The sequence below is a fragment of the Coptis chinensis genome, chromosome 3 (genome assembly GCF_015680905.1).
Source record: "Coptis chinensis isolate HL-2020 chromosome 3, ASM1568090v1, whole genome shotgun sequence".
Classification (NCBI taxonomy): Eukaryota; Viridiplantae; Streptophyta; class Magnoliopsida; order Ranunculales; family Ranunculaceae; genus Coptis; species Coptis chinensis.
In genome coordinates this window covers 91,919,358-91,928,562 of record NC_141458.1, presented here as the reverse complement: position 1 = coordinate 91,928,562, position 9,205 = coordinate 91,919,358, and positions in this window count along the sequence as shown.

The window sequence follows — 9,205 nt, the reverse complement described above, 5'->3', positions numbered from 1 at the left end:
TGTAGTGTGTGCATTGCTTCTACCCAGTAACTTCTAGGTAACTTAGAGTGAGACAACATACATCTCATCCTCTCTACAATGGTCTGGTTCATCCTCTCGGCTATACCATTGTGCTGCAGAGTCTTGGGAACGGTCTGCTCATGATGAATCCCATGACTCTTGCAATACTCTTCAAATGGCCTAATGTACTCACCTCTATTATCTGAGCGAATACACTTCAAAGGCTTCCCTGTTTCTCTTTCTACTATGCTATGGAAAGTCTTGAACACGCCAAGTACTTCATCCTTGGTCTTCAGACTACATTCCCATATCTTTCTTGACGCATCATTAATGAAAGTCAAGAAGTACAAAGCTCCCCCATGGGACTTCACTTTCATAGGACCACATAAATCTGTGTGTACAAGCTCAATGATATTGTCCTTTCTATGAGAGGGGAGTCTTTGGAAAGACACCCTGTGTTGCTTTCCTGCCAAACAATGAGTACATCTATTTAAATGCGCACCTTTGATGTTTAGCAAGAACTTCCATGTTTTTTTTCTCCCATATGACACAGTTTCTTATGCCATAGTTCAGAGGAAGCTTTTTCTTGTGCCGCATTTAACTCAGCTTTACACAAACTAGTCTGTGTCTTGTAAAGCGAGCAAGTTTTCTTCCCTTTGGCTACTACAATGGAACCTCTGCTCAGTTTTCATACCCTGTTACCAAACGAGTTTTGAAAGCCATCATCATCTAACTTCCCCATGAAAATTAGGCTTAGCCGAATGTCAGGAACATGTCTTACATCCTTGAGTCTCAAGGTGTAGTCGACATTGGTCTCTACATGAACATCCCCAATGCCTATACTCTTTGAAACTCCACTATTACTCATTATCTTGACCTCACCAAATTTTCCACAACTGTAGGTAGTGAAGAATCCCCTGTGCGGTGTGACGTGATAAGATGCTCCTGTATATATCACCCACTCTGTATCCTGGCATGAGGTACTAACACAGCACTCACCACAATCTGACACAATTCCCACTAGATCATCGTCTATTAGTGCGGTAGTATCTCGGCCTATGTTTCCGTTCCTCTTTACTATGTCTTCATGTACACAGTTATTCTTCTCATCCCTCTTCAGTGTTCTAGACTCATACCTGAAGTGACCCTTGGTGGCACAATAGTAACATTCTCTCTCTGCCTTAGGAGTTCTAGCTTCACCCCCCCTAGATTTGCTTCTGTCATCACCTCTAGAATGAGATGGTTTTCTGCTCTTACTTCTCCCCCGCTTATCTGTGACAAGGATCTCTGAGTAAGAGGAGTTGCTTTGTGAATCCCTTCTTGTCTCCTCATTCAACAATGCCCCGGTATCCATCTCCATGGAAATGACTCCATCCTTAGCGGTTCCGTTAAGAGAAATTGCTAACGTCTTCCAATTGTTGGGTAGAGAGTTTAATAGGAACAAAGCCTCAACTTCGTCACCCATATTAATCTTCATCAGGTGCACCTAATTGATGGTATTTTGTACTTTATTAAGATGCTCAAACATTGAAGAACCTTCTTTGTACTTCGTGCTAGCAAACTTCTTAATGAGTAGCACTTTGTTTCCGGCCGACTTCCTCTTATAGAGGTCTTCGAGTTTCTTCCACAAGCCAAAAACGGTAGTCTCTTGGGATACATGGTGGAAGACACTGTCCTTAATCCACTGTCGAATATACCCAATTGCTTTTCTGTCAAGCTTGCTCCACTCAGCCACGGCAGTCGCTTCCAGTTTTACTCCTCCATTCTCAATGGGTTGTGCCGAGTTCTTGTAATAGAGCAAGTCTTTCATCTTGGCTTTCAAAATAGTGTAGTTAGCTTTATTCAGACTAGTCACGTGAGTGTTTACAGAATGGTCCATCTTTACAAGCTATTTCAACTCAAATCTTTTTTTAGGAATTTTGTCAAACACCTTCCGAGCAAAATTTGGATAATAACCTAGATTAATCTAACCTGGCTTTGATACCACTTGTTGGGGACAACGATACCAATTTGATCCCCACTAAGATAACTTGCACTTGGACAAACTACTACTCCAAACAAAAATCTAAACTTTCACTACAACCAACAACAAAACCCAACCTTCTAAGCAATCAACAACTATCACAAACAAGTAATAATAGTGCAAAGAAAGTAAAACATACCACAACACACTATGTAACGTGGTTCAGCCAATGATGCCTATTTTCACAAGAGCTAATCCTTTTATAAGTATGGGAAGGAAGATTACAATCACTTCTCTCCACCTTACTAGATCACTCCTCTCTTCTTACAAGCTTTTCTCTTTGCAAAGGTTTTCTCTCAATTTTGATTGCTCTCAAAATTGGGTTTCTATTCAAGACTTGGTTTTTCAAAACCTAACTTTTATTTTTATACTAAACTTGCAATTTCGCGGTTACTGTAGAAATAGAAACTAACAAGTTTAGGCATGAGCGCGAGTGCGCTCTCGGTAAGGCAAAATTGAGCGCGTACGTGCTCTCTTAATTTCCTCAAACTCAAAAGTCCAGTAACTTTGTTTCATGAGAGGTTGAAAAAAACTATCTTCTTTTTCATGACAAGGGCGCGCGCGCGCGCTCAAACTTCACACGAATAGTACTATTTCTCTCCTTCATCTTCATCCTCATGTGAGGGATAACTCCAACAGTTGTACACATTAGTACTAGCAAGTCGCTCATTATGAGCGATCAAAGTTCCATCATCCAAATACTATGTACGCTTGAAGCTCTAACTGACATATATACTAGATACGTAGCAGAACTAGAGGATGTAACACCAATGCAAACATGAAAAGGCCTAAAGGGTCACCTTACTGGCGGATTCCTGTTGCTGGCAGTATATGATCTTGCCCCAGGTAGAGTCTTGTGGGTTGACTGTATAAGTATTCCACCCATGTGGCAACAGCAGGGAACCACAAACAGATTTCATTCAACATATAGTTGCTTGATTAACAAGGTTAAAATCATTTTATAAATCCACAAACAACATACTAGTGGATTAAAAACATTTTATTTAGTTTTGGAAAACAAAAAAAGATAATAGTGGGTTAGTTCCTATATTCCAGGCCATATTGCATGTACATATTGGTCGGGCTGGGCTTAGGAAATTAGAAGCTGATTTTTGGTGGAGATGTTCTCTTTACAATATAGATCAACATTGGAAAAAACCAGCACATTTGAAGATGTCTAGATGTATCAAAAGTTGCTTACAATGTTATAAAATTATCCAATGGTCTAGATTTTTCAAATTTGAAAACAACTTTTGACAAGGTTAAACATTTTAGTTTGGGTTGATTTTTTGTAGGAATAATCTTTACTATGAGAAGACTATCTTCACCAAAAATCAGCTCTCAATTCATCTTATAAATCCATTTTTTGTGGTGGAGTTTATTTGGAGTTCATATAAGGTGGAGTTCATGTAACGGACTCGATATATATAGTCATTTTCTAAAAAGTAGCTATTTAAGTTAACTTAAAATAAGTAAGTAGGTAAAAATTCACCTAGAAAATAAATTCAACCCCAATGTTTTGTGGATATGATATACTTACTATAAATACCATTTCCATAAAATTTTAGCTCATTTGGAAACCTCCAACATTGGCAAAAAATTATTGCAAAAACTCGACATTTATAAACCGTTAGATTTCTTTTTTAAAGGCGATAATAATTTTTATCTATGTTAGAGGTTTCCAAATGAAGTTTTACTTACGTACTTATTTTAAGTTAACTTAAATAGCTACTTTTTAGAGAAAGACTATATATATATATATATGACTCCTTTATTTTAATAGTATTCAGTAGGTCCTTTATAATAAGACTCTTTTATTTTAGTAGTATTCAATGGGTCCCTTTTCTATTTCTCTTTAGGATTTGGGAGAATGGGAATAGGTAAAAGGAATGGTTATATAATGAACTCCATCTAGCCATGCTTACAGTGACTCTAAAGTTACTCCACTCTGAAAATTTGACTTACAAGATGAATTGAGGGCTCATTTTTTGTGGAGATATACATCACATGATAGAGTACACCCACACAAAAAATTATCTCAATTGAATATGTTTAACCTTGTCAAAAGTTGTTGTGAAATTAAAACAAATTTTGGCTATTGGATAATTTTATAACATTCTAAACGATTTTTGACTAGATTGTACATCTTCAAATGAATTGAGTTTTTGTGAGGATGATCTTTATTGTGTGGAGAACATCTCCACTAAAATAAACTTCTAATTCATTGTATTTAGTGGTGGAGTAACTTAATTTGGAGTCACTTTAAGTGGACTTCATATAGCCAATCCTGGCCATAGTTAAAATGACAATGAAAACAAAAGCCTTAGGGGGTGTTTGGATTCTATTTATTTATTTCCAATAAATATTTATTAGTGAAAAATATTTTTTGAGAAAAAATAAACACGTTAAAAAAATAAACATGTTAGGTCTCCATTTTTCTAAAAAATGGTTTTTCACCAAAAAAATATTTATTGGTTTGAAAAACATGTTTTTATAAAAACTAACTATTTTTTTTTAAAAAAAGTAAAAAACTATTTTTTTAGGGTTTTTCACTTTGGGAGCTCAAGGCAAATGGACTGCCTGGATGTATTAATACAAAATGGCTGCGATATGCCAAAATATTTTGAGAAATATCATGCGAAATTTGTTGGTTTGATAAAAATAGCATTTAAGAAAAATCACAACCAAACATGTTTATTCAAAACCTGTTTTTAGAATAAACTTTTTTTTTAGAAAAATACTTTTTAAGAAAAAATGAGATCCAAACATCCACTTACTTTGTTTTGGCTAAGTGAGCTAAAATTAGATTAAAAACAAATGTTGGGGTTACAAGGAGATTATACAAAAGAAAAATAAAAATGATTGGGAGTCTCTTGCAAAAAGAAGAATGCAATATCAACAAGCATGCCTCTTAACAACTCAGCAAATGCGTGTTATGAATTCACCAAGTCGATTAGCAAGCATCTATATCAAGCCTAAAAAAACAACTTTGTCAGTAATTAGTTGTTAGTCAGATATGTCAAATACTTGAGTTTTACAAGAGCTTCTAGCTCAATTGGTTATGTACCCTTCTCGAGAGGTTGCAAGTTCGACTCCAACCAAGCTAGTGTTGGTTGGGATTTCTTTATTGTGTAATTATATGATGGGCCTTTGGGCTAGGTGAGCCTTCGGGCTAGAGACCAGGTGTTGTTATGATAACTGGACTAAGGAGCAAAATCAAATCTTCATGGACAAGGTGGGGGCAGTTGGGTTTATTCAAAACGTCACATCGGTGAGAACCTTTAGGCTAGGTTCTCTTCGGGGTTGATGAGCCTTCGGGCAATGTAGGCTTTCATATTAGAGTCCTTCAATGGAACTGGTGTGAAATTGTCTTAAACCTATAAATATTTCAAAAAAAAAAAAATAATAATAATACTTGAGTTTTCAATTCCTCATATATCTAGTAGTGAGTCAGCAGGGGAGTTCCATCATCAATTCCATTTTTTTTAGGTTTCTCGTGGTCCATATATATATAACGTGCTATTTCAAATCTTGTTTTTTTGTTTTGCTAAGTGAGGTTAATTCTCATATAAGAGTTAACAAATTGGATCCAAGTAAGTCTACATATTTACGAATGCATATAGGTCAATGGAATATCAACTGAATTAACATCACAAGATTATATATATAAATTTTGTATAACTTTGCGGACTTTTTGTATGAATAATGGTTTTCGTATACTACCGATTAGGTCACATATGCTGGAGAGTTTTGCATACAAGAATTAGATTGAAGCACATTTTTTATGGTTTGAAATTTTTGTTGAAACAGAATTAAGTTTCTTGTTTATATGCTAGCTCTTACTGCCACAGGGCATGCATGGTTCAAAATTTTGAATTAGCTGAAATGCTGAATGGCCAGAAATTAGGGTACGTACACTGAAATATGTTTGCAGTACCTAAATTTTGCAAAAAAATCATCCATACATAAAGGTTTACCCATTAAAAGTTCTTTGTGCAATCGATAAAGACAATCAAATACATCCTAATCAAACACATCTTAAGTATATTGTGTAAGAATTTACAATAAATTAAATAGCATACCAACGCAAGTGAATTATGTAAGTTCGATCACAGTCATAAAATTCAGAATTCGGTATCAATTCGATAAGAATGAAAAAGTAAAATTTGCACAAACTCGACAAGAAATTGGAAATAATTGAGAAATCATAATTTATTTAAACATTAAATATTATGCAGTGTGTGATTATGTATCATGCATGTCAGGGTTACTTTGAGCATATATATACATCAAATTCAAAATTTATAAATATATATGTAAAGTCTTGTTATTTGTTATAATATCCTACAAATATTTGCAATTTAGAATAAAAAAATTAAAATACATCTATAGAAAGTTATTCATCATCATAAAAATTGGAAACAAATGTTAGAAAACAGTAAACATCGAGAATTTTGAGACTTTTACCGTTTTTACCATTTATTCGTTTAAAAAAATAGGTAAACAGTCAATTCAGAGACTTTTTAAGTTTTTTTCGACTTTTGTGACTGTAATTTTATGACATATATATAGTACGCCCAATGTCATATATATATATATATATATATATATATATATATATATATATATATATATATATATATATATATTTTGAAACATTCTAGAAGAGACAATATTCTACTTGCACACAAGAGGCACAATGATCATGGTCCACACTTGCATTGGCCTGTGCTAGTCTTTCTTTCTTTCTTGAGTACTCTCCTTTCTTTTCGTCTTTTCAATTTTAGGAGTTGCTTTACAAGGTCCTACATGGTACTAGAGACTGGAAAGGCATGCATAACCACAATTTCATGCTTCCATTAGGATATTTAGTACCAACTACTAAGCTTCATTAGGATATTATGCGGAGACTTAAAGTCCATAATGCCTAATACAAAAAAGTCCATTGCATATTGGGTATATATCCCTCACCAATCACAAGGATACCTCCTTTTCTTGCACACTAAATAATTATTAAACATTTCCATATGTTTTATAACATTATTTTGTAGGTAATTTGTTGCTATCTTGTTTTATATCCAGACATCCAGTACCTAGATATTTTTTTTTGATAATTGAAATTTTATGATTAAGTAACAATAAACATTACATTACATGTATCAAGTCCAATGGAGAAGATCACAACTTGGTTGTTACTGTAGTGATCAGAGAAACTGGCTTTGATTGAAAAGAAGTGACGAACTAAAGATGAAGATAAAGATTGAATTAAAATGGAAATGAATCTTGTTATTATTGAACAGTGTCAGTTACAATTTTCTTTTTTTTTTTCCCTCTCTCTCTCGTTCTTCTTTTACAAATTTTTGTAATGATTTTTGAATGACTCAATCTCTTATTTTCCAGTCTTTTTATAGTACTTTGAGAATAGCTTCGACTACTCAATACTTGCCGCGTGTCCATTCTCTTATTCTTTCTTCTTTTTCCTGCCTTAAACCTGCAATGTACAGACTTACTTACCAATTATCGATATATCGCCATACTCGGGCAAGAATATCGGGGTGACGATATTTGCCCACGACATCGCCCCCTCTCGAAACTTTCAAATTTTATCTCCGAAAAATTTGAATGTTTCGAGAACCAAAACAAATTTCACCCATTTCCAAATTCAAAAATTCAAGCGGCTACAACTGTGGACAACCTAGCTGCCTCGAAATTACAAACGCCATATTTCACTTTCTCTCTCCTAACTTTTGAAACCATAAAAACCTTATTTTACTTTCTCTCTCTTCACTTTTACAAACAATCTTGAGAAAAAACCATCTAAACCCCACCACCATTAATGTCTTCAGAAAAGCTCCATTTTGGTTGTACTTGCTGTTACTTTCAACAAATCTCTCTGCATAATACCAGGTTAGTACTAAAAAGTAACTTAACATGCTATTTCTTATTCCCATTTTAACGTTTGGTGATAATATTTTAACTGATCTCACCATCTTCTTTTTCTAGATTATTCTACTTAGGCTCTGTTTGGCATCGTGAAATTTTGTAGTACCTGACCATATTTAGGCTATGTATAATTTGTGGTGGATACCCTAAAAGTAATCAGTATGGAGATTGTTTGGTCCCTCATATTTGTCTGGTACTATTATTCATTTCTTTTCTTTTTTATCAATTCTCCAAATTGAATGAAAATAACATCAAATTTTCCAGAATAAATAACCACAAATCAACCGAAAGATAATCTAGATTAGTAATTTCAAAATGACAACCAAACTTCAATTCAACATAATTTCAACATAATCTCCCTATTACTTGAAGTCCAACAAAAAAAAGTTGATAATTCAAAAGCACTCCACTAGATTGTGAAGATAGAGAGAAGATTGAAAGTATAAAAATGAGGAAATTGTGAAGATGGTTCTTCTTTGAATACCCAAATTCTATTTGTGGGTAACGCTTTGGTTTTTTGTTTTTTCAAATACACAAAAGAGAATATGGTGGGAGTTAGAACTTAAAACGGAGGAAGTGACAAATATTTGTTGTGGTCAGTCGAGATCGGAATGGAGTCGGTGGAGAAGAAGAAGCCATCGAGTGGGTGAAGAAGAAGGCTTTCTTCTGCAAGTTCTTGGTTTTTTTTTCCTCGCGTGATTAAGTTGAATGAATATCGTTATCTTACCTTTCCCAAGAGATAACGTAATCCTTGTTATCAGGCCATTTATGTTCTCCTTTTCATAAGTTGTGGCCCATATTCTAAAAATGGATTGGACCAAACAACTAAACACCTTATAAGGGGTCATATACATTATACAGGCTACCCAAACCATGCTGCCAAACAGGCCCTTAGGGTTTAGGCTTTGAGTGTTTCAATATTATCTGTGTATCCTTATACTAATTAGATTTTGAATTATAATCTTTGACAGTATGGCTAGGAGAAAAACTTGTGTTAACTTTATACGCACTCTCTCGAAACAATCCTGGCTTCGACGTCAAGAACGTTTACGTTTGAGCCACAATTCTTCACCTCGAACCCCGACATTATCATCTCGTGATCTCGATACGCGTTTAGTATAATATATTATATATTTATACTAGATATAGCGATAGTGACTCAGATAAAGGATATAATTCTAATAGAAAATTTATTGTTTTTAGTGATACCGACATGTCGACCAAAAGTATTGAATCTGC